This window comes from Coregonus clupeaformis, chromosome 10, assembly GCF_020615455.1.
Source record: "Coregonus clupeaformis isolate EN_2021a chromosome 10, ASM2061545v1, whole genome shotgun sequence".
NCBI classification, from domain to species: Eukaryota; Metazoa; Chordata; class Actinopteri; order Salmoniformes; family Salmonidae; genus Coregonus; species Coregonus clupeaformis.
The window spans coordinates 39,330,163-39,352,905 of NC_059201.1; the positions used below are offsets into that span (position 1 = coordinate 39,330,163).

General features: G+C 41.1%; 1 long non-coding RNA gene and 1 other non-coding gene across 4 annotated transcripts; both read right to left on the minus strand.

The window, feature by feature from the left end:
• Positions 1–3,991: 3,991 nt before the first annotated feature.
• Positions 3,992–20,061, minus strand: LOC121575175. 3 transcript variants are annotated; one of them, XR_006002299.1, is made up of 3 exons: positions 19,885–20,061; positions 15,324–15,427; positions 3,992–4,405 (listed from the first exon to the last, which is right to left on the minus strand). It is a non-coding gene; the product is annotated as an uncharacterized LOC121575175 (long non-coding RNA). The 3 variants fall into 3 exon arrangements; XR_006002300.1 differs by lacking the exon at positions 19,885–20,061 and adding an exon at positions 19,467–19,542; XR_006002301.1 differs by lacking the exon at positions 19,885–20,061 and adding an exon at positions 19,217–19,303.
• trnar-ucu lies at positions 18,855–18,944 on the minus strand. Its single transcript is given in 2 exon segments — positions 18,855–18,890; positions 18,908–18,944. It is a non-coding gene; the product is annotated as a tRNA-Arg (tRNA).
• Positions 20,062–22,743: the final 2,682 nt, after the last annotated feature.

Sequence of the window (22,743 nt, forward strand, 5' to 3'; positions counted from 1 at the left end):
ACACTTCATAACTGATTTAGCCTACATCATCATCAATATTGGGTCTGGTTGGTTGATACGGGCAGCAGAGAGAGGCAGAAAGACATAGAGGGGAAAATCACAATCAGTCAAATAAATCGAGCTAGCTAACTAGAAGATTTACATCAACCATCAACATCAATGATCAGCTGATAGCCCACCCTCTTTTCCAGATGTCAATCATGTATTTAGGAGGCACTGTAACTAGCTTGCTTACAATGTGTGATGATGAGTGAGTGTGTTGTTGCAGAAAGAAATATACCTATGAAAAAAAATTGCATGGTCCTGTTTACATGGAATAACTTGACATTAAATCAAGTAGTGTCTTGCTAAATAATCCCAATTCAAACTCTGTGTGTACACTTGACCTACTGTATATATACATATCATAATAATATCCAATTGTAAACATCAATAAACATTTGTACTTATTTTTAATCATACTGCAAACCAACACCAGTCAAAAGTTTGGACACACCTACTCATTCAAGGGTTTTCTTTATTTGTACTATTTTCTATGTTGTAGAATAATAGGGACGGCATCAAAACTATGAAATAACACATATGGAATCATGTAGTAACCAAAAAAGTGATTCTTCAAAGTAGCCACCCTTTTCCTTGATGACAGCTTTGCACACTTTTGGCATTCTCTCAACCAACTTCACCTGGAATGATTTTCCAACAGTCTTGAAGGAGTTCCCACACATGCTGAGCACTTGTTGGCTGCTTTTCCTTCACTCTGCGGTCCAACTCATCCCAAACCATCTCAATTGGGTTGAGGTTGGGTGATTCTGAAGGCCAGGTCATCTGATGCAGCACTCCATCACTCTCCTTCTTGGTCAAATAGCCCTTACACAGCCTGGAGGTGTGTTGGGTCATTGTCCTGTTGAAAAACAATTGATAGTCCCACTAAGCGCAAACCAGATTGTATGGCGTATTGCTGCAGAATGTTGTGATAGCCATGCTGGTTAAGTGTGCCTTGAATTCTAAATAAATCACAGACAGTGTCACCAGCAAAGCAACCCCACACCATCACACTTCCTCTATGCTTCACGGTGGGAACTACACATGCGGAGATCATCTGTTCACCTACTCTGCGTCTCACAAGGACATGGCGGTTGGAACCAAAAAATCTCAAATTTGGACTCAACAGACCAAAGGACAGATTTCCACTGGTCTAATGGCCATTGCTCGTGTTTCTTGGCCCAAGCAAGTATTTTATTCTTATTGGTTTCCTTTACAAGTGGTTTCTTTGCAGCAATTCGACCATGGAGACCTGATTCACGTAGTCTCCTCTGAATAGTTGATGTTGAGATGTGTCTGTTACTTGAACACTGTGAAGCATTTATTTGGGCTGCAATTTCTGAGGCTGGTAACTCTAATGAACTTATCCTCTGCAGCAGAGGTAACTCTGGGTCTTCCATTCCTGTGGCGGTCCTCATGAGAGCCAGTTTTATCATAGCGCTTGATGGCTTTTGCGACTGCACTTGTAGAAACTTTCAAAGTTCTTGAAATGTTCTGCATTGACTGACCTTCATGTCTTAAAGTAATGATGGACAGTTGTTTCTCTTTGCTTATTTGAGCTGTTCTTGACATAATATGGACTTGGTCTTTTACCAAATAGGTATATCTTCTGTATACCAACCCTACCTTGTCACAACACAACTGATTGGCTCAAACGCATTAAGAAGGAAAGAAATTCCACAAATTAACTTTTAACAAGGCACACCTGTTAATTGAAATGCATTCCAGGTGACTACCTCATGAAGCTAGTTGAGAGAATGCCAAGAGTGTGCAAAGCTGTCATCAAGGCAAAGGGTGGCTACTTTGAAGAATCTCAAATATAAAGTATATTTTGATTTTTGTAACACTTTTTGGTTACTACATGATTCCATATGTGTTATTTCATAGTTTTGATGTCTTCACTATTATTCTACAATGTAGAAAATAGTAAAAATAAAGAAAAACCCTGGATTGAGTAGGTGTGTCCAAACTTTTGACTGGTACTGTATGTCAAAGTCATAAAAACTACATTTCCCCAAGAGCAACACATTCCCCCTCTCTTGATCAGATATTGCCCGGTGTGGTGGGACACAATTAGTCTCCAGCCACCGAGCCTGTTCACTGGGGAATTTTAAATATCCCTTTTTGTTTTGTCAACTTTATGGCCCTTATTTATTTGTCTGCTTTATTATAGTGGTGTTGGGGACAGAGGCATCAGTAAGGTAGATGGGTGTAACTCACCTTATAGGGGCCATCAATCCGGGGAAGTTGACTTCCTGTATTGATTACAACTGTTATTGTAACCCTTAATGTCATTATTAATTAAACAGTCACCTAAATCAATAAAAATAACTAGTAAAATGCCATATGTTTGGTAATAGAGAATCATTTGAATACCCTCTACATAAATCTTCAATTTTTTTCTCTGATTCAAGTAGCTGAATGTATTCTTTAAATAAATGCCTCCGTTTAGATGGAGTAAAGGATCCCTCTCTCCTTCTATCTCTTTCTCCCGCTCTCTCAGCAGCACTCAATACTCTCACACAGGTTGGCATGTTTGAATGAAGCCAAGGCCCAGATACAATATCACAGCTCGCACCAATCATTCTCTCCCAACAGCCCAGGTAGCACTAGCTCAACTTCAGCAGTGCTCCCCGACCTCTGGTGCTGACAGTCGTCTGTCAGCACCAATGAATCCCTTCGGTGCTCCCAGGGTCGAGAGATGAACAAATAATGACACCTCGCGCTCCTCTGGGTTCATTATTTGTCCCATGCAGCCTTGTTTACAAGTTCAAACACTGGAATGTGAGATGTAATCTACACCTTGATTAGAATGATAGAAATTCTCATTATTTAATTTAATGATTTTTAAATTTGAGCATAATATTTTTGTACATAGCCAACATTTTCTCGCTCTGAACTTCTAACGTGATGGTGCGGGTGTGGCTTTGTGACAATGATCGCAAGAGCAGCTGCTCATCAATTTGACTGATTTGACAGCTCCAATGCAGTTCCTCCTCTGACACCACCAAAACATAAGCTATGCGGGTGTCTGCTATCACCTGATGCTTGATCTGATTGAATCCAGGCCTTACCCAGTAAACTCAGGGCATGAGTAGGCTATGGACTGTTGGATGAGGTGCATTGAATCATCGAGACATCATGCACATTTATGATCCAATTTTAAACAAAGTTAATGACTAGTAATTAATTATTTCATTAATTAACATGAGCTGAAAATGAGTTCAGACAAAAAATGTATTATCCTCCCAACCTAGGGAGGTGTGTGTGTGTTGGCGAGATGCAGGTTGGTTTTAGATTGATGCAGTGCTCAGTTAATTAAACAGAAATGGGAAGGACGAAGAAGGACACCTTTTTTTCCTGGCAGCCATTTTTTTGTCCCGTTTCAGATGCAGGCGATTACAAATAAACGCTCTTTCCTGTGTGTCTCTGTGGGGCAGCTCCACTATCGACTGTGAATGAATTAATATTCAGACGGTAAACAGAAAAAGCTACCGGGAGATTGATTTATTATGCCCCGGGGAGAAACAGGAGGGGGGAGGCAGGTGAACCCTGGACGACCCCGGGAGCTGTCACACAGACAGGATCTGCTTATTATGCAAATGTTGAAGTGAGCCTGTAGGATTCCATTAGCCCACCCAGCTGGGACCGGGGATGTGTCTCAGTGTTGTACCCATGCACTGCATATTGCTGTTAATTTGCAAATGTATATCAAATCTCCCTGAAATGGCCTCCATGCAGTCACTCAATGCAAACAGACCATATCCCATGATGGTGACACTGAGAGGAGGGTTGATGATGATGACGATTATGATGAAGATGATGATGATGATGATGGTGATTATGATTGTAATTCAACAATAACAATCTCAAGCAGTAAATACATTTTAATCATGTTTAGATTATTGTAATTCAACAATAACAATCTCAAGCAGTAAATAGATTGTAATCATGTTTAGATTATTGTAATTCAACAATAACTATCTCAAGCAGTAAATACATTTTAATCATGTTTATTGATTTGTTTATTTCTGTTTCTGCAATGGTAATCAGGAATAGGGAACAAGTACTGTACATATATCAAGAATGAAGTACATACTGTATCTTAATTGGGTTCTCTACAGATCTTAATTGTACTCTCTCTAGCAGTCAAACACACAAGATGAGACTACAAGCCCAACACAAATGCTAACACACACACACACACAAATATGTTTACAGGAGACAGTAGTCAACACAGCAGGACTGCTGGATGAAGAGGAGGGACAGCCACATCAATCCATTTACACTGTGAATATTTTTCACCATCTGGGCCTCTCCACAACTGAACCACACCCTCAGGAGTTGCTCTTGCACTTGATTCCTATAGGGAAAACACACACATCTAAGGGTTACAGCAATTCATCTATCAATCATAGGAATCACTGTGTGATCGGAAACAGGGCCCCTGGTCTGTTTATTATGAAGACTTATCTCTATTTGCACACTGTCTCTATCCGTCTTTAACTCACTACCATTCTCCATATCACATCAATCAATAAGAGTATACTGTGGTATTGCCTTGACGAAAAACTGACACAGTAGCAAAAGAAAACAAAAGGAAGAATAGTGACAAAAGGTACATTGTTTCTTCATACATGGTTGGTTGAATTCAAAGTTGTGCCATCTTGTGTATATAGGAAGGAAAGTCAATATGACTACCAGTGCCAAGCTCCCTTCCCTGGGTCCGTATTTTTTATGTGCTTCAGAGTAGGAGTGCTGATCTATCAGGTCCCCCTGTCCCTTCATTATAATCTCAATGGCAAAACTGATCCTAAATCAGCACTCCAACTCTGAGATGCTTTATGAATACAGGCCATGGACCATGATGCTCCAGCAGCTTTCCTGACCTGTGAACCCAGTGATGAGGAGAAATCTCACTTTACCAAATACCATTCAGAGATCAATGACCATTGATGCTAGTTAATAGAAAGACATGAAAAACACTAAAGTGTCAATGGCGTATAGCGACTGCCCCTGTCTCTACTACAATGCCTGACACCTGCTCTATGTGAGTGAAGACAGACATGGCATCTAAGCACCATAACTTAAGGTAAGTGGCTTACATAAAGAAGCACTGTTCATTTGTGAATTATTATGATTATTACTAGACTGTGCTGGATATTTACAAATGAATGCCTGTTATAAATGCATCCATTCTGTTGGAGCCTGGCATATTATTAGAAAATTGTAAAACATTCAGAAAAAAATAGGTTCCTCAAAACCTAAAAAGGCAAAAGAATGATTAGCTGTATAATTTAAGATATGTTTTTAAAAGGTTAAGCGACAGCATGGTTCATCTCTATTGTTTGTTTCTATTCATCTCTAAAATACATGGCAAAGACACAACAGCCACAGATAAACACATTCATTTGTCCCCTTATTACCAAATTAATCCAATTGACAGATGTAGGTTACAGAAATGTATGCTCATGCAGAATTTTCAAGGTTTCTATTCAGAATGTATGGGAGTCAGGAATCCATATAATGAACAGGTCTGAAAGTGTTTTGCAAAATTGACAATGGGAATCTCTATTTCAAAAGTTTGTCAAAATGCCTACTTTAATTGTGTTGCTAGGTCTCCTTCGATTTCAGAATGGATCTAGTGTCTTCAGTGACAACGAGATTTGGATGTTATGCTTTTTATTCCCCTCTGATACAAATTTGCTTTAGTTTTGTGATAACAGTTTGGAAGAGGTAGGCCTCGATTAGAAATCTACATTTCACCAGAGGATAATGAATAGTTTGGGGAAACATGACATGATAAACATGTACCTATATTGTACTGCAATATACCGTTAGAGCGTTGGGCCTGTAACCGACAGGTCGCTGGTTTAAATCCCGGAGAAAGTGAAGAATCTGTCATTGTGTGATTGACCAATGTAGATAACCTGAATTCCTCCTGTAAGTCACTCTGAAAAAAAGCTGCTAAATTACTAAGATGTAATGGGGTCAAGGCACATTCAAATGGTTCCTGAAACTAACTTTGAAAACATAAATTCTCGATGTGCAGGAAATGTTTCATGAAAAATATAAACATCACAACAGAAGTTTGATCTACCAGATTCGTACCATTCGAGCCCACCACAGCAACATGCAGCTTACGCAATGCTGAGTCCATAATGAAGTCATGGGTCCACTCCAGATCGTCAATGTCTTTAGATCACTTCAGTTAGTAGGCTAACTTTTTTTTCCGAAAATATATTCACTTTCAATATTTAGATACAGATCTTCTAATAGAGAAAATAAAAAGTTGAATCCTGTTGATTTCCAGATCATGAATAACTTCGACAAAGGTGTTGTCTAACTTTGGTCCTCAACTCAAAGCGAGGGGTAGGGTGCCATTTGCATGGACATACAGAGGGACCATCTAAGCAGTCTACGTCATCACGGGTCCTAGGATTGAATTACTTCTGAAGTGTATAGGCTGAGGTTGTGATTGAATTGAGGCGCTTGACAAGCCAACCTGTTTCAGGTAAGCCTATGGAGACAACAAGAGAGCAACACCGAGGGTCGTTTTTTAAATGTTTAAAAGTATATTTTGAACAATGAGCTGTAGACTTCATATACAACGATATCATAGGCTATTAATAACTCATTTGACAAGTCAAGAGACAAAGATCCGAATCCAAACTTGAGACACGCACACGCAACTTTAACGCTTGTGTAAATTATGCGTTGATGTCAATGGGAAATGTGTGAAAATTAAAATGACACGCGCATGCTTCAAGTTAGGTTCGGCCCTTGACAAGTGTAGTACTCAACTCAAGTATCCCTAACATGGCTACTGTCATGGTGTCGTAGGCTATAAAACTAATCTAATAGGGTATACTGTTCTCCATTGATATAAAATGAGCAGCTATAGGCCTAATACAGACACTTGGTCAGATCAATCATGATATATCACATTTTGGAGCCATGCTATCCAACTATAGGCTAAGCCCAGTTCTTAGAGAGTTGAAGGGTCATTGTAAGGTCTTAAAGAAACAAGTGGTAGAGGGATATTCAGAATAAAGAGAGGACAACGGTAGGCCTACTTGCTGTCAAGTGGTGAGACAAGTTTGTCTAAACAGTGATAAAATGGAATGGTTTGGTGTTGTAAAAAGCTTGTCTTCAATATAAATTACCTTAAATGTTAGAAATGAACCTATAAAAATTGGGCAGACCTAAAGAAGAGAGAGAGAGTGCGAGAGAGAGAGAGTGCAAGAGAGAGAGAGTGCGAGAGAGAGAGACAGGCCACAAAGGGGCTGGTTGGTAATCGATTGAGAGAAGACAGCCACAGAATTTGGAGAATTCTTACACAAATTAAGAGATAAATAGTGAGGTTGAGGTAGCAAAGAAAGGGGAGATAAAAGAAAGAGTTGGAGTGACAAAATCAGTGAAAGAAAGAGAGAGCAAAAGAGATAGAGGGAGAGAAGAAAGGAGGAGATAAAGAATAAAGAGAGATAGCGCTGTGTGTTTGGGCCTATGCTGTCATTTATCAGGGCCCTGGAAGATCTGCAGTTGAAGTCGGAAGTTTACATACACTTAGGTTGGAGTCATTAAAACTTGTTTTTCAACCACTCCACAAATTTCTTTTTAACAAACTATAGTTTTGGCAAGTCGGTTAGGATATCTAATTTGTGCATGACACAAGTAATTTTTCCAACAATTGTTTACAGACAGATTATTTCACTTATAATTCACTGTATCACAATTCCAGTGGGTCAGAAGTTTACATACACTAAGTTGACTGTGCCTTTAAACAGCTTGGAAAATTCCAGAAAATGATGTCATGGCTTTAGAAACTTCTGATAGGCTAATTGACATAATTTGTGTGAATTGGAGGTGTACCTGTGGATGTATTTCAAGGCCTACCTTCAAACTCAGTGCCTCTTTGCTTGACATCATTGAAAAATCAAAAGAAATCAGCCAAGACCTCAAAAAAGAAATTGTAGACCTCCACAAGTCTGGTTCATCCTTGGGAGCAATTTCCAAATGCCTGAAGGTACCACGTTCATCTGTATAAACAATAGTATGCAAGTATAAACACCATGGGACCACGCAGCCGTCATACCGCTCAGGAAGGAGACGCGTTCTGTCTCCTAGAGATGAACGTACTTTGGTGCGAAAAGTGCAAATCAATACCAGAACAACAGCAAAGGACCTTGTGAAGATGCTGGAGGAAACAGGTACAAAAGTATCTATATCCACAGTAAAACAAGTCCTATATCGACATAACCTGAAAGGCCGCTCAGCAAGGAAGAAGCCACTGCTCCAAAACCGCCATAAAAAAGCCAGACTATGGTTTGCAACTGCACATGGGGACAAAGATCGTCCTTTTTGGAGAAATGTCCTCTGGTCTGATGAAACAAAAATAGAAATGTTTGGCCATAATGACCATCATTATGTTTGGAGGAAAAAGGGGTAGGCTTGCAAGCCGAAGAACACCATCCCAAACGTGAAGCACGGGGGTGACAGCATCATGCTGTGGGGGTACTTTGCTGCAGGAGGGACTGGTGCACTTCACAAAATAGATGGTATCATGAGGAAGGGAATTTATGTGGATATATTGAAGCAACATCTCAAGACATCAGTCAGGAAGTTAAAGCTTGGTCGCAAATGGGTCTTCCAGGTGGAGAATGACCCCAAGCATACATCCAAAGTTGTGGTAAAATGGCTTAAGGACAACAAAGTCAAGGTATTGGAGTGGCCATCACAAAGCCCTGACCTCAATCCTATAGAAAATGTGTGGGCAGAACTGAAAAAGCGTTTGCGAGCAAGGAGGCCTAAAAACTTGACTCAGTTACACTCTGTCAGGAGGAATGGGCCAAAATTCACCCAACTTATTGTGGGAAGCTTGTGGAAGCCTACCTGAAACGTTTGACCCAAGTTAAACAATTTAAAGGCAATGCTACCAAATACTAATTGAGTGTATGTAAACTTCTGACCCACTGGGAATGTGATGAAAGAAATAAAAGCTGAAAGAAATAATTCCCTCTACTATTATTCTGACATTTCACATTCTTAAAATAAATTGATGATCTTAACTGACCTAAGACAGGGAATTTTTACTAGGATTAAATGTCAGGAATTGTTAAAAACTGAGTTTAAATGTATTTGGCTAAGGTGTACGTAAACTTCAGACTTCAACTGTACCTTCAGAGAGGTTCTGCGTGATGGTGCTCACTGACCTCCTCCTCCACTCTCCATCACACCAAACCTCAGTGGGCTACACTGACTGCACCCCATGCCCCAGCCCCACCCGCTGGGTCCATTTTCATAAAACGTCTCGGAGTGCTGATCTTCGGTCAGTTTTGCCTTTTAGATCAGCACTCCTACTCTAAGACACTTTGTGAATATGGGCCCTGGGCTACTCTCAACATCCCTATGTAATAGAGAGCATAGTAAGTAACAGGTCAGTAACATTAATAGCCTACTTTTTTTATTTTAACTGTAGTAGGCAGAAAAGCATTATTGGAATACAGATTGCATTATGTAGGCAAAATAGGGATGTTGCAATGGTCCCCCCTTCAATGGAGGATACCTTTTGAGGCTTAATGACAACTTCACTTTGCCTTATTCAGGCAAAGGGTGCCTTCGTAAATTCGCTCTGGCTATCTATTCCGATTTCAAAGCACTCTAGTGGGGCGGCAGGTAGCTTAGTGGTTAAGAGCGTTGTGCCAGTAACTGAAAGGTCGCTGGTTCTAATCCCCGAGCCGACTAGGTGAAAAATCTGCCGATGTGTCCTTGAGCATGGCACTTAACCGTAAGTCGCTCTGGATAAGAGCGTCTGCTAAATGACAAAAATGTAAATGTAGTCTGATTGTGCCAGAGCTCAGAATAACTGATGAATTTATGAACGCTCAATACCAGTAGAATATGGCTGGTGTCAGTAAACATCAACAAAACGGTGTTGCCAGCAGCACAGTTACAGTCATCAACACTCTGGATAACATGAAAACAGCCTAACCAGCTCTGCTAGGGCGAGTAAAATGGTCACAGTGAGGTGTTCTCTCATTTGTGTCTGGAAGTAGCTAGCAAGCTATCCAACGTTAGCTTGAACGCTCGGATCAACCCTACTCGTCTGCCCGAGCGTCCAGTGTACGCTCCGAGAGCGAAACGCTCTGAATTTACGAACAGACAATCTGAATTTACGAAAGGACAATCTGACAACGCTATGAATTTACGAGCGCACTCAAAAGCAAATGTAACTTCAGTGGTGTAAAAATACTTTCAGGTAGGCTACTAGTAGTTTTGGGGGGGTATCTGTACTTTAGTATTTATATTTTTGACAACTTTTACTTTTTACTACACTACATTCCTAAAGAAAGTATGTATTTTTTACTTTCACACATATTCCCTGACACCCAAAAGTACTCGCTACATTTCGAATGCTCAGGCAGGATAGCATGGTCCAATTCCACGCCTTTCAATATAACGCATTGTCATCCCTAATGCCTCTGATCTGGCGGACTCACTAAACACAAATACTTTGTTTGTAAATTATGTCTGAGTGTTGGAGTGTGCCGCTGGCTGGCCATAAATAAATAAAAAACAAGAAAATAAGAAATCGTGCTGTCTGGTTTGCTTAATATAAGGAATTTGATGTAGGCCTATAGCATTTCCTTTTACTTGTTACTTTTTTTGTTTGTTAATTGAGTATCTGGTTTTAAAAAATTTAACCAGATACTTAATATATATATATATATATATATATATATATATATATATACTTTTAGACTTTTACTCAAGTAGTATTTTACTTTACTTTCACTTGAGTAATTGTTTAAGGTATCTTTACTTTCACTCAAGTATGACATTTCAGTAATTGTTCCAACACTGTCTAACGTAAGGTAAAGGGTTATGCCACATTCGGCCAAGCACAAGATGTAAGGACATTTTATATCACCCCTCATGACTTTGCTCATAAATGGCTTGTGGAGCTGTTGTCTTAGCTCTCGAATAACACCTGTGATTGCTTTATGCCTCTCTCCCATTTCAATATACCTTTCTTATTGCTGTTTCTGTTATTTCTTATTGTACTATTTCACTGTAGATCCCCCAGCCCAGCTCAACCTGCCATAGATAGCTCCTTTGTCCCACCCCCCATACACGCGGAGACCGACTCAATCGGTGCCTCCAGTGATGCTATCTCTTTCATCGTTACCCAACGCTTAGGTTTACCTCCACTGTACTCATATCCTTCCATATCCTTTTCTGTACATAATGCCCTGAATCTATTCTACAACGCCCGGAAACCTGCCCCTTTTTTTTCTCTGTACCCAACGCTCTAGAAGACCAGTTCTTAAAGCCTTTAGCCGTATCCTTATTCTACTCCTCCTCTGTTCCTCTGGTGATGTAGAGGTTAACCCAGGCCCTGTAGCACCCAGTATCACTCCTACTCCCCAGGCGTTATCATTTGTTGACTTCTGTAACCGTAAAAGCATTGGTTCTTGCACGTTAACATCCGAAGCCTCCTCCCTAAGTTTGAGTTATTCACTGTGTTAGCACACTCCGCCAACCCTGATGTCCTAGCAGTGTCTGAATCCTGGTTTAGGAAGGCCACCAAAAATTCAGAAATGTCCATCCCCAACTACAACATTTTCCATCTCGATAGAACTGCCAAAGGGGGTGGGGTTGCAATCTACTGTAGAGATAGCCTGCAGAGCTCTATCGTACTATCCAGGTCTGTGCCCAAACAGTTTGAGCTTCTACTTCTAAAAATCCACCTTTCCAGAAATAAGTCTCTCACTGTTGCCGCTTGCTACAGACCCCCCTCAGCCCCGAGCTGTGCCCTGGACACCATATGTGAACTGATTGCCCCCCATCTATCCTCAGAGTTCGTACTGCTTGGTGACCTAAACTGGGATATGCTTAACACCCCGGCCAACCTACAATCTAAACTAGATGCCCTCAATCTCACACAAATTTTCAAAGAACCTACCAGGTACAACCCTAAATTTGTAAACATGGGCACCCTCATAGATATCATCCTGACTAATTTACCCTCTAAATACACCTCCGCTGTCTTCAACCAGGATCTCAGCGATCACTGCCTTATTGCCTGTGTCCGTAATGGGTCCGCGGTCAAACGACCACCCCTCATCACTGTCAAACGCTCCCTAAAACACTTTAGCGAGCAGGCCTTTCTAATTGACCTGGCCCGGGTATCCTGGATGGATATTGACCTCATTCCGTCAGTAGAGGATGCCTGGTTGTTCTTTAAAAGTGCTTTCCTCTCAATCTTAAATAAGCATGCCCCATTCAAAAAATTCAGAACTAAGAACAGATATAGCCCCTGGTTCTCCTCAGACTTGACTGTCCTTGACCAGCACAAAAACATCCTGTGGCGTACTGCATTAGCATCGAACAGCCCCCACGATATGCAACTTTTCAGGGAAGTCAGGAACCAATATACACAATCAGTTAGGAAAGCAAAGGCTAGCTTTTTCAAACAGAAATGTGCATCCTGTAGCACTAAATCCAAAAAGTTTTGGGACACTGTAAAGTCCATGGAAAATAAGAGCATCTCCTCCCAACTGCCCACTGCACTGAGGCTAGGAAACACTGTCACCACCGATAAATCTACAATAATCGAGAATTTCAACAACCATTTTGCTACGGCTGGCCATGCTTTCCACCTGGCTACCACTACCCCGGCCACCAGCTCTGCACCCTCCGCTGCAACTTGCCTATGCCCCCCTCACTTCTCCTTCACACAAATTCAGACAGCTGATGTTCTGAAAGAGCTGAAAAATCTGGACCCCTACAAATCAGCTGGGCTAGACAATCTGGACCCTTTCTTTCTAAAATTAGCCGCCGAAATTGTCGCAACCCCTATTTCTAGCCTGTTCAACCTCTCTTTCGTAACGTCTGAGATCCCCAGAGATTGGAAAGCTGCCGCGGTCATCCCCCTCTTCAAAGGGGGTGACACTCTAGATCCAAACTGTTACAGACCTATATCCATCCTGCCCTGCTTTTCGAAAGTATTTGAAAGCCAAGTTAACAAACAGATCACCGACCATTTCGAATCCCACCGTACCTTCTCCGCTATGCAATCCAGTTTCCGAGCTGGTCATGAGTGCACCTCAGCCACGCTCAAGGTCCTAAACGATATTATAACCGCTATCGATAAAAGACAGTACTGCGCAGCCGTCTTCATCGACCTGGCCAAGGCTTTCGACTCTGTCAACCACCGCATTCTTATTGGCAGACTAAATAGCCTTGGTTTCTCTAATGACTGCCTCACCTGGGTCACCAACTACTTCTCAGATAGAGTTCAATGTGTCAAATCGGAGGGCCTGTTGTCTGGACCTCTGGCTGTCTCTATGGGGGTGCCACAGGGTTCAATTCTCAGGCCGACTCTATTCTCTGTGTATATCAATGATGTTGCTCTTGCTGCTGGTGAAGCTTGGATCCACCTCTATGCGGACAACACCATTTTGTATACATCTGGCCCTTCATTGGACACTGTGTTAACAAACCTCCAAACGAGCTTCAACGCCATACAATACTCCTTCCGTAGCCTCCAACTGCTCTTAAACACTAGTAAAACTAAATGCATGCTCTTCAACCCGAAAGCTGCTTGCACCCGCCCACCCAACTAGAATCACTACTCTCGGCGGGTCTGACCTAGAGTATATGGACAACTACAAATACCTAGGTGTCTGGTTAGACTGTAAACTCTCCTTCCAGACTCACATTAAGCATCTCCAATCAAAAGTTAGATCTAGAATCGGCTTCCTATTTCGCAACAAAGCCTCCTTCACTCATGCTGCCAAACATGCCCTCGTAAAACTGATTATCCTACCGATCCTTGACTTCGGCGATGTCATTTACAAAATAGCCTCCAACACTCTACTCAGCAAATTGGATGTAGTCTATCACAGTGCCATCTGTTTTGTCACCAAAGCCCCATATACTACCCGCCATTGTGACCTGTACGCTCTTGTTGGCTGGCCCTCACTACATATTCGTCGCCAAACCCACTGGCTCCAGGTCATCTATAAATCACTGCTAGGCAAATCCCCGTCTTACCTTAGCTCACTGGTCACCATAGCAACACCCACCCGTAGTCTGCGCTCCAGCAGGTATATCTCACTGGTCATCCCCAAAGCCAACACCTCCTTTGGCCGCCATTCCTTCCAGTTCTCTGCTGCCAATGACTGGAACGAACTGCAAAAATCTCTGAAGCTGGAGACTTATCTCCCTCACTAACTTTAAGCATCAGTTGTCAAAGCAGCTTACCGATCACTGCACCTGTACACAGCCATTCTGAAATTAGCCCACCCAACTACCTCATCCCCATATTGTTATTTATTTTGCTAATTTGCACCCCAGTATCTCTATTTGCACATCATCTTTTGCACATCTATCATTCCAGTGTTAATACGAAATTGTAACTATTTTGCACTATGGCCTATTTATTGCCTTACCTCCATAACTTACTACATTCGCACACACTGTATATATATTTTCTGTTTGTATTTTTGACTTTATGTTTTGTTTACCCCATATGTAACTCTGTGTTGTTTTTATCGCACTGCTTTGCTTTATCTTGGCCAGGTCGCAGTTGTAAATGAGAACTTGTTCTCAACTGGCTTACCTGGTTAAATAAAGGTGAAATAAAAAATTAAAAAATAAATAATCTATGTAGGTCTCATGATGGGTTATGGTGGTTTCATTAAGCCTAAAAAGTTAATCATTCATTTTAAAGTGGGACAATTTTTGTTTTTTGAATGTCCAGTTTCATAATAGTTAGGCCTACATAGGGAAAGTTAATTAGATATTGGTCATTAAATAGGCTTTGAGATTGTATGGAGTTGATACGTAATTTTAGAAAATCATATCTCTCAATTTGCCCTGTAGTCTAAGGTGTTTTGTTCTTATCTCAACAACCAATTTATGATCAAATCTTATGCTTGCAGCTAGTGCTCCTGCTGTTTCCTACAGGCAAAATGTCTCACAGAATCCTCTGTAGCCTACTCACGTATTTATTACCAGAACGTCGAGGTCAATGATCAGACAACGGTGCTAACATTATATCTGCGTAATTCTATACCCCATTGCAAAAGACTATTTGAACATAGACCCTTGTGCCATTCTGCATGCATTTCAACACATTTTCCATGGGATTTAATAGAAATGGTTTGCAATGTAGTTATCCTGTCGCGGTATAGTGGCAATAGTTTATCTGGGCTGTTTACAACAACAACAAAAAATACATCAGTCAATGTATTAGGCTACAAGATAGAAATTACCGCGAAAGTCACCATAGTGCAAGTGCCACTCTAATTCCATGACATTCTTCACCGCACATGACCTGCTTTTAGACCTTTTTCAAGATGTTACCCCCACACGCCGTCTGAAATAGAGAAGAGAACACACACCATCTATTTTACATTGGGAATATGAAGGAAATGCCTAAGTTCAGCTTGAAATAAAATGTTCCATTGTTTCAACATTAATTATAAAGGATAGTAGCCTATAACAAAACACCAAAAAGTGTAGCACATAGCCTGTATTGCCAGTGAGAGAAGTAGGATAGCTTAGGCCTAGGCTACATTTAATAGACACGGCAAATTCTCTGGTCTTAAAATTCATTTCCTATCATTTCTCGAATGGGTTCGTCACTTTTACCAGCAGTGGTTCTGCTACAGATTTGAGCATGGGTAGAGAAAAAAGCAATTAGCCCAATTTACCGAGTAGCCTAATTCAATTCAAAACGAATTACTTTCAAAGTTTAAGTAGTGCAGCCAACAAACATGTTTTTAAAGTTGGGATAGATCTACATTTTTCCATCTCTTAAATGAAGTTAAAGACGGTAAATGACTGCTGGCAAGTTAATGACGGCCATAAAAATGTAGATTATGGAGAAAAACAACAATTGACTGGTCACTATTGATTCCCGGATTATGCTGATATGTTTTGGAGGTAAACATGGGAGAGAAAAAAGTGAGAACGGGCGGAAAAGTGAGGGAGATGGGGTACATTCAGAATCTGAAAGTGGCTCACATATAGTCCGATTTTGGTTGAAAAATAAACCCTTAAAAGGCACAACAAATTAACTATACCAGCACGCTGATGTATAGCCTACATGTTTTAATATCTTTAGGCCCTACATGTTAAGAAAATTTAAGAAAATAGGATGCTGCTGCATCAATGATTTAGATTAAATTCACGTAAAAATTGGGCTAATGTTATTCACAGTTTTACAGAACATATTAAATATGTATTTTAGTGTTTTCACTCGTTACAAATTCACCTCAATTAGAAACATCAAATTGCATGTTTACTGGTGTTCACAGCTCTTCACTTACTCCTCGACAACATGGTCTTCCTTTGGTGATTGGAACTTGTTCCCTAGTTCAACTTCGACCTTTTGACCTCTGACTCGCCGTGGGACAAAGCTGACCCGGCCACCGGGTCTGAGAGAGGCAACATTAATTTGCGTAAAAATTCTCCAAATTCTGTGGCTGTCTTCTCTCAATCGATTACAAACAAGCCACTCTAACTCCACTTATCTGTCTGGGGTGAAGTTGAATAAGTTCTGATATTTGTAGAATCCCCTCAGAATGGGAACTTGCACATTTAAAAAGGATGTGTGCCCTTTTTTTTCTAGCTCACTGACTTTGAAATTCAGGATGTTCATTCATTTTTGTATAAGATTGCAAACATGATAAATCATAAAGACTATTATTATTATCAACATATTCAGAATGTTAATGTTTAATGTTTTAATTTTAGTCATTTAGCAGACGTTCTTATCCAGAGCGACTTACAGTTAGTGCATTCATCTTATGATAGCTATACGGGACAACTACACATGTTGTAATTTGTAATTAATATGAGCAGATATTATTATTATTATTATTATTAATATTAGCCTTAGTTCACCCCGTGATCCTTGGCAATAAGTGTAGGGACACACATCAATTTACTTTTAATGAATTGACTCGAACTGGCTTTTTGTTAATGGCCTAATCACTTTGTATAACGGCTGGTCCGCTATTTACAGAAGCATTGGCTTCGGTCCGAAACAATCGATGTTAGCGAAGTAGAAGAGTAATGAGCACCCTGTTACATTAAGATCATTGATCGTATGTATACACTTTTTATTTATCGTTTAGAGGGGGGACTACTTCATAATATAAACTTGGAGAGATCCGTCATTTTAATATGACCTTCATAAGGCTGCCGAAATAAAGGTAAAAGAGCTCCCTCGCGGTTTATCCTCAATGTTAAGTAACACAGTACAACAGGCCTGCATGCCGGATTCATTTAGATGACAAATGAAAATGGATGAACAGCCTATGCAGAAACGAATAGCCATAGTGGCTGGGGTATTCAAACCCTTCCCTCCTTTGACTACCCTATCCTAGCATAGTAGGCTATGCTTCTCTGTGTTTGGTGAAGCTAAGCCCTAAACCTGAAGTGTACGCTGACTGCCCCTTCGCTTAGGCTCTTCAGTGAAGACTTGGATGTGCAGGACATGACATGCATGGTTTCGGAGATGCATCAATCTAGCCCAAGCTGATGCTGCAAGTCTGAGAGAGAGTGAAATATTGTTTGCAGTCTGGATAAATGCAAACGTGCAACTTTTCTCTCCCTGTCAGACGTTAACGTCTCTGCATTAGGCCTGTAAAAAAACAGTAGACTATTCAAACGCATAATTGCCCAATCCGTAGGCCTATATATTGTTTTACTTGTTATTAAGCTCACAAAAATACATATTAAATGAATAGACAATAATATTAGGACCAAATGTCATCGCAAGAACGATTTAACTTGATCAAAATGGATTCAAGAGAAAGGCTAATATGTTTCTGAACAATTCAACTATTTGCTCATGCATGTAAAATACCTGTTTATTGATACTACTCTGTAGTAGACCTCTACGTAATACTGGATGAACTACACTGGGAAATCCTAATGGGATATCCAGCCAAAGCTTTCTATTGATGGAGAGTCTATAGTATACTCTATTGTAGTCTTATTTGTTGACACATATGCCTATGTGTGGCACATAGATTCTGATTAGAATGCCCCTGGTAGACTACGCATCCAACCTGTTGGGTCACTATCAAACGGTTCAGATGCATGGACAAATATGGTGGCAAAATTTGGGGCACCATTGCGCGTGTTCAAATCTAATCCAATCCAAATATTGGTCACATGCGTCGAATACAACGGGTGTAGACTTTACCGTGAAATGCTTACTTACGAGCAAATAAGACAATTATTTGCTAAATAAAAATGATATTTCAATATTTGTTCATAGCGGAATTATTGTGTTGATGATGTGTTTTTCCATCAGCCTACTAAATAAGTTATTCTTTATTCTATGTTTGTAGGTGAGACTGATGGGATTTCCTTGCACTTCACTGCTCCACCACCATATGACTGGACGTCCCAGCTTTTCCAGCATCAGACACGACGCCTCGTGCACTGTTACGCACGCTTTCAGGCTGCATAATCCTGAACGAGCACGTCCAGAGCAACAAGCGGTTCACAAACTTTTGACAGCACAGTTTTTAATGTTTCAAGCTTTTATATACATAGTAAAGCGTCGCCTATTGGATTATAGACTATGACAACTACCCGACATCGGATGGGAAAAAATTATACAGCTTTTGGTCAATTTTGTGTCATGAATTTCGGTGAAAGATAGAGCTGTACGTTTAAGCCTACGGAGAGTAATAGTTATTGATTACGCGTATGTTGCGTATTCGCACTATTGTCATGTTTCATTATTATTCTATATACTCATGTTTCATAACAGGTCAAAAATCCGACTCCGGTGGGACTCGAACCCACAACCTTTGAATCACTTCGATCCTTAACCTAGAAGTCCAATGCGCTATCCATTGCGCCACGGAGCCACTGGGTGTCTTTTGAGAGATTTGGAATACAAACCGCGGCCTCGTAACATGCACTTTTTTGTCCACATGTTATTCTGTCAAGTTTAGGGTAGTTTTAATTAATATCCAAAGTCTCTAAACATATCAAATGCTTTTTTTTTTTTCAAAATAGATAGCCTACAGTAGGCTAACTGAAAAAATACCCAAGCTGTAGCCTACATCTCAAGTTTTGGTCATATATTAAACGCACCACTCACGCCACCGTTACACCACTCCAGCACTAAGTAGCCTACCATTTCTTACATCTTTGGAATGTGTTGCTCTTTCTTTACAATATTGTAAGTGCGAGTCCCTATGAAATGCTACCTCCCTGTCTAGGAATTTTCTGGTAGCGACAAATAATCATATCGCTTGTTCGCTACAAAGAAGTTAACTATTGGCGTCGCCACACCCCCTGACAACGGTGAGTCGAGGAAATGTCTGGTTGCGACAACCAATCATATCGCCGTCTGCAACCAAGACGTAACCAAGAACTGCACTCACCAACCAATCCGAGACGCCAGTGCAACCAAGAATTGACCATTTCTGACATGAACATTTCATTCAGCTTGCAAGTTAGCATTTCATGCCACTGTTTACACCCCGCTGTATATGACCTCGACTACTGAGCGATATCCTCACCACTGATAAGCACGGGCCAGTTGAGGTTACCCTAACAATAATTAATTGTAGCGAATTCGGGGGTCATGTTCTACCAAAAATGACACACTCGCCGACCCGGTCTCGAATCCCGTCACGGGCTGTATTTAGCCTAGAATCCTTCATTTTTATGCTTTCTTTATTTTCTCACTGTGAGAATCTGACAGCAGAAAACCATCCGGCTTATTCCGACAATCCTCGCTCCTCTCACGCCGTAAATCTGTCATCATCATCCATAGTCTCTTTTTGTCAAACTACTCACCCTCGTCAGAAATTGGACTGGATTCAGAAAGTTAGGCTAAAGGTTTTCTCATATCTGTTCTCCAATACACAACAGGAGTTACGTTCGATTTGTCCCAATTAAGATAAAGGGCTTAATCTATTAATTTAAGATCAGGTTTAAAAACCTTAATGTTGGGTAAATTGTATTGATTGTAAATCAAGGAAATAGGCCGAATTGAAGACAGAGAATTCGCCCTTCGCTAAGCCCCGCCCCCCGTGGTTACTGTTGCAACCTTGGACAACATTTTCCCCAGAAGCCCAATTCCCACTTCTAACCACTGGCGAAATCCTCTCACAATGATCTCAAACAGTGTTTTTAATACACAATTAAATTAAACACAGACTACACCTTGCTAATCGGGAGACTCTCAGGTATGGTGTGGTGGACTGTCATTATAATTGCTTCACGGGAACCTGGTAAAATGAAGGTTGTAGTGTGGCTAACCACAAATCGTATTCTGATGTCGACAGCAGATGCATTTTATTCATAACATGGCTAACTTAGCTAGATAACATACATTTTTGGGGGGAAAAGTTATATTAACTGGCTAGCTAGCTAGTTTTAGCAATGTTGGACAGTCTTCTTCGATGAGGTTTAACGGCGGTTGGCATCCAATAAATGTATGAAAAATGTATGCACTCACCAACTGTAAGTCGCTCTGGATAAGAGCGTCTGCTAAATGACTAAAATGTAAAATGTAAATGTAATGCTGCATTACCGCCAGCTACTAGACGGGAGTATAACTCCCTTACACTTTGCTTGAAAAAAGAGAATAAATAAATCAACAAATACCCTACCATCTAACCCAACACTCCCTAAAAACCCACCACCCTACTCCACTATTTAAATCTATCTAGTCCTACCTCAGGCCAACAGCCTAAAAGGACAGGACAACACCACTCAACACACCCTGTAACTCTTCTGACGTCAAGTATCGTACACCCGAAAACCTCTCTGCAGCTGCCACCACAACCTCAATTTTCTGCTCCTTACGTTCAATCCCTGCAGTACAGTTGATAACCATTGCTATAAACACTAAAAATCCAATCTTACTGAAGCATATATCACTGGTTGGCCTATCCCTTTGTACTGGTACAGATCTACTACTCACACCACTTCTCTCAGGATCCCTTCCCCTTGACCCATCTTCCTCTACTTTCTTCACTGCCTCAGCATACGACAACTTCTGCACTACTCTAACCCTGGAAACCTCAACCTGCCTCTCTCGCCCTGGGCATTTCTGATCCCCATCCCCATGGGCACCCTTACAATTAACACATACCACTACTTTCCCCAATGCTACACATTCCTTTGTCTCATGCCCTTCTGCACACTTCTCACACCTAGGAACCTCCCTCCTACACAGTGATGCCACATGCCCATAAGCTTGACACCTGTAACAACATAATGTATTCGGCACAAAAGCTTGTACGGGATAATTTATATATCCTAACATCACTTTGTCGGGCAAAGACTCAACATCAACACTCAAAAGAACAGACAACGACTTATGTTTCACCACTCACGCCACCCTGTCTGCGTCGCACCAAACGACGAGCATCACAAACACTGGGAATCTTCCCCTTCAGTTGGTCAACTTTCACATTTACCGCTACCCCAGTAATCACTCCTTTCAATGGCGCCCTTTTCTTGAAAGCAAAACAGTTCACATCTCTTGTCCCCATTCGTTTAACACAGAGCGCCTGCTCCCTCTGACCAGCAGAAATACAAACAATTATCACAAGACCATTTCTGGTTACCTTCACTGATTCCACAGCACCCAACTCTGTTTTCACCCACCCTGAAAACACAAATGGATCAGCCAAAAGGCAAGGGTCCACTTTTTACAACAATTTCACTCCTACCGTCACAGACACATCTTTATCCTGACCCTCGGTGCAAGCCTTGGGCTCCGAGAACTTCACCACACCTACCACCTCCGATACTTCGCTCTCACTCACTTCCATTTCTCCTCCTGTCGTCGATCCGGCGTACAGCTCACTCTGCTTACACTTTCTCAATGTAGGGCAGTCAATAAGACAGTTCGACATTTAGCCTATTGGTGTGGGGAGGTGGTCCAAAACAGGGGAGGGTTGTCTAACTTTTTTTTGTTGCTTTGGGTAGGGTTGTATGATTTTTATTGGCACAAGGGAGGGTAGTGCGTTTCTTCCCTCGTTTACATTCGCTCTTTTGTAGATTTTACTATATAATTTATTCTATCCTAGCCACATTTTCTCATCTGCTTGCATGCGCCTTCCCTATATCAAGGTGTTTTGGTATTTCCCTTATGCACACCGCTTTTCTGCAGGCTAACTTTTACTATACCACAGGTCAATATAGGGTGCGTTCGTAAATTCACTTTGGCTATCTACTCCGATTTCAGAGCATTCTCGTTTGAGTGTGCCAGAGCGCAGAATAACTGATGAATTTACGAACACGCAACACCCGTTGAATTTGATAGGTATCAGTAAACGTAGACAAAAAAATTGAATTAAATTGTTGCTAGCAGCACAGTTACAGTCACTAACACTCTAGATAACATGAACAGTCAAACCAGCTCTGTTAGGGCGAGTAAAATAGTCAGAGTGAGGTGTTCTCTCATTTGTGTTTGGAAGTAGCTAGCAATCTAGCCAACTTTAACCAGTTAGCTTGGGCACTTGACTGCCATTGTGAGGTCAGAACGCTCGGAACAACCCTTCGGATCAACCCTACTCCTTGGCCAGAGCGTCTAGTGTGCGCTCTGAACACTCCGAGAGCGAAATGGACTGAGGACAATCTGACAACGCTCTGCTCTGAATTTACGAATGCCCAGAGCACACTCTGAGCGCACTCTGACAT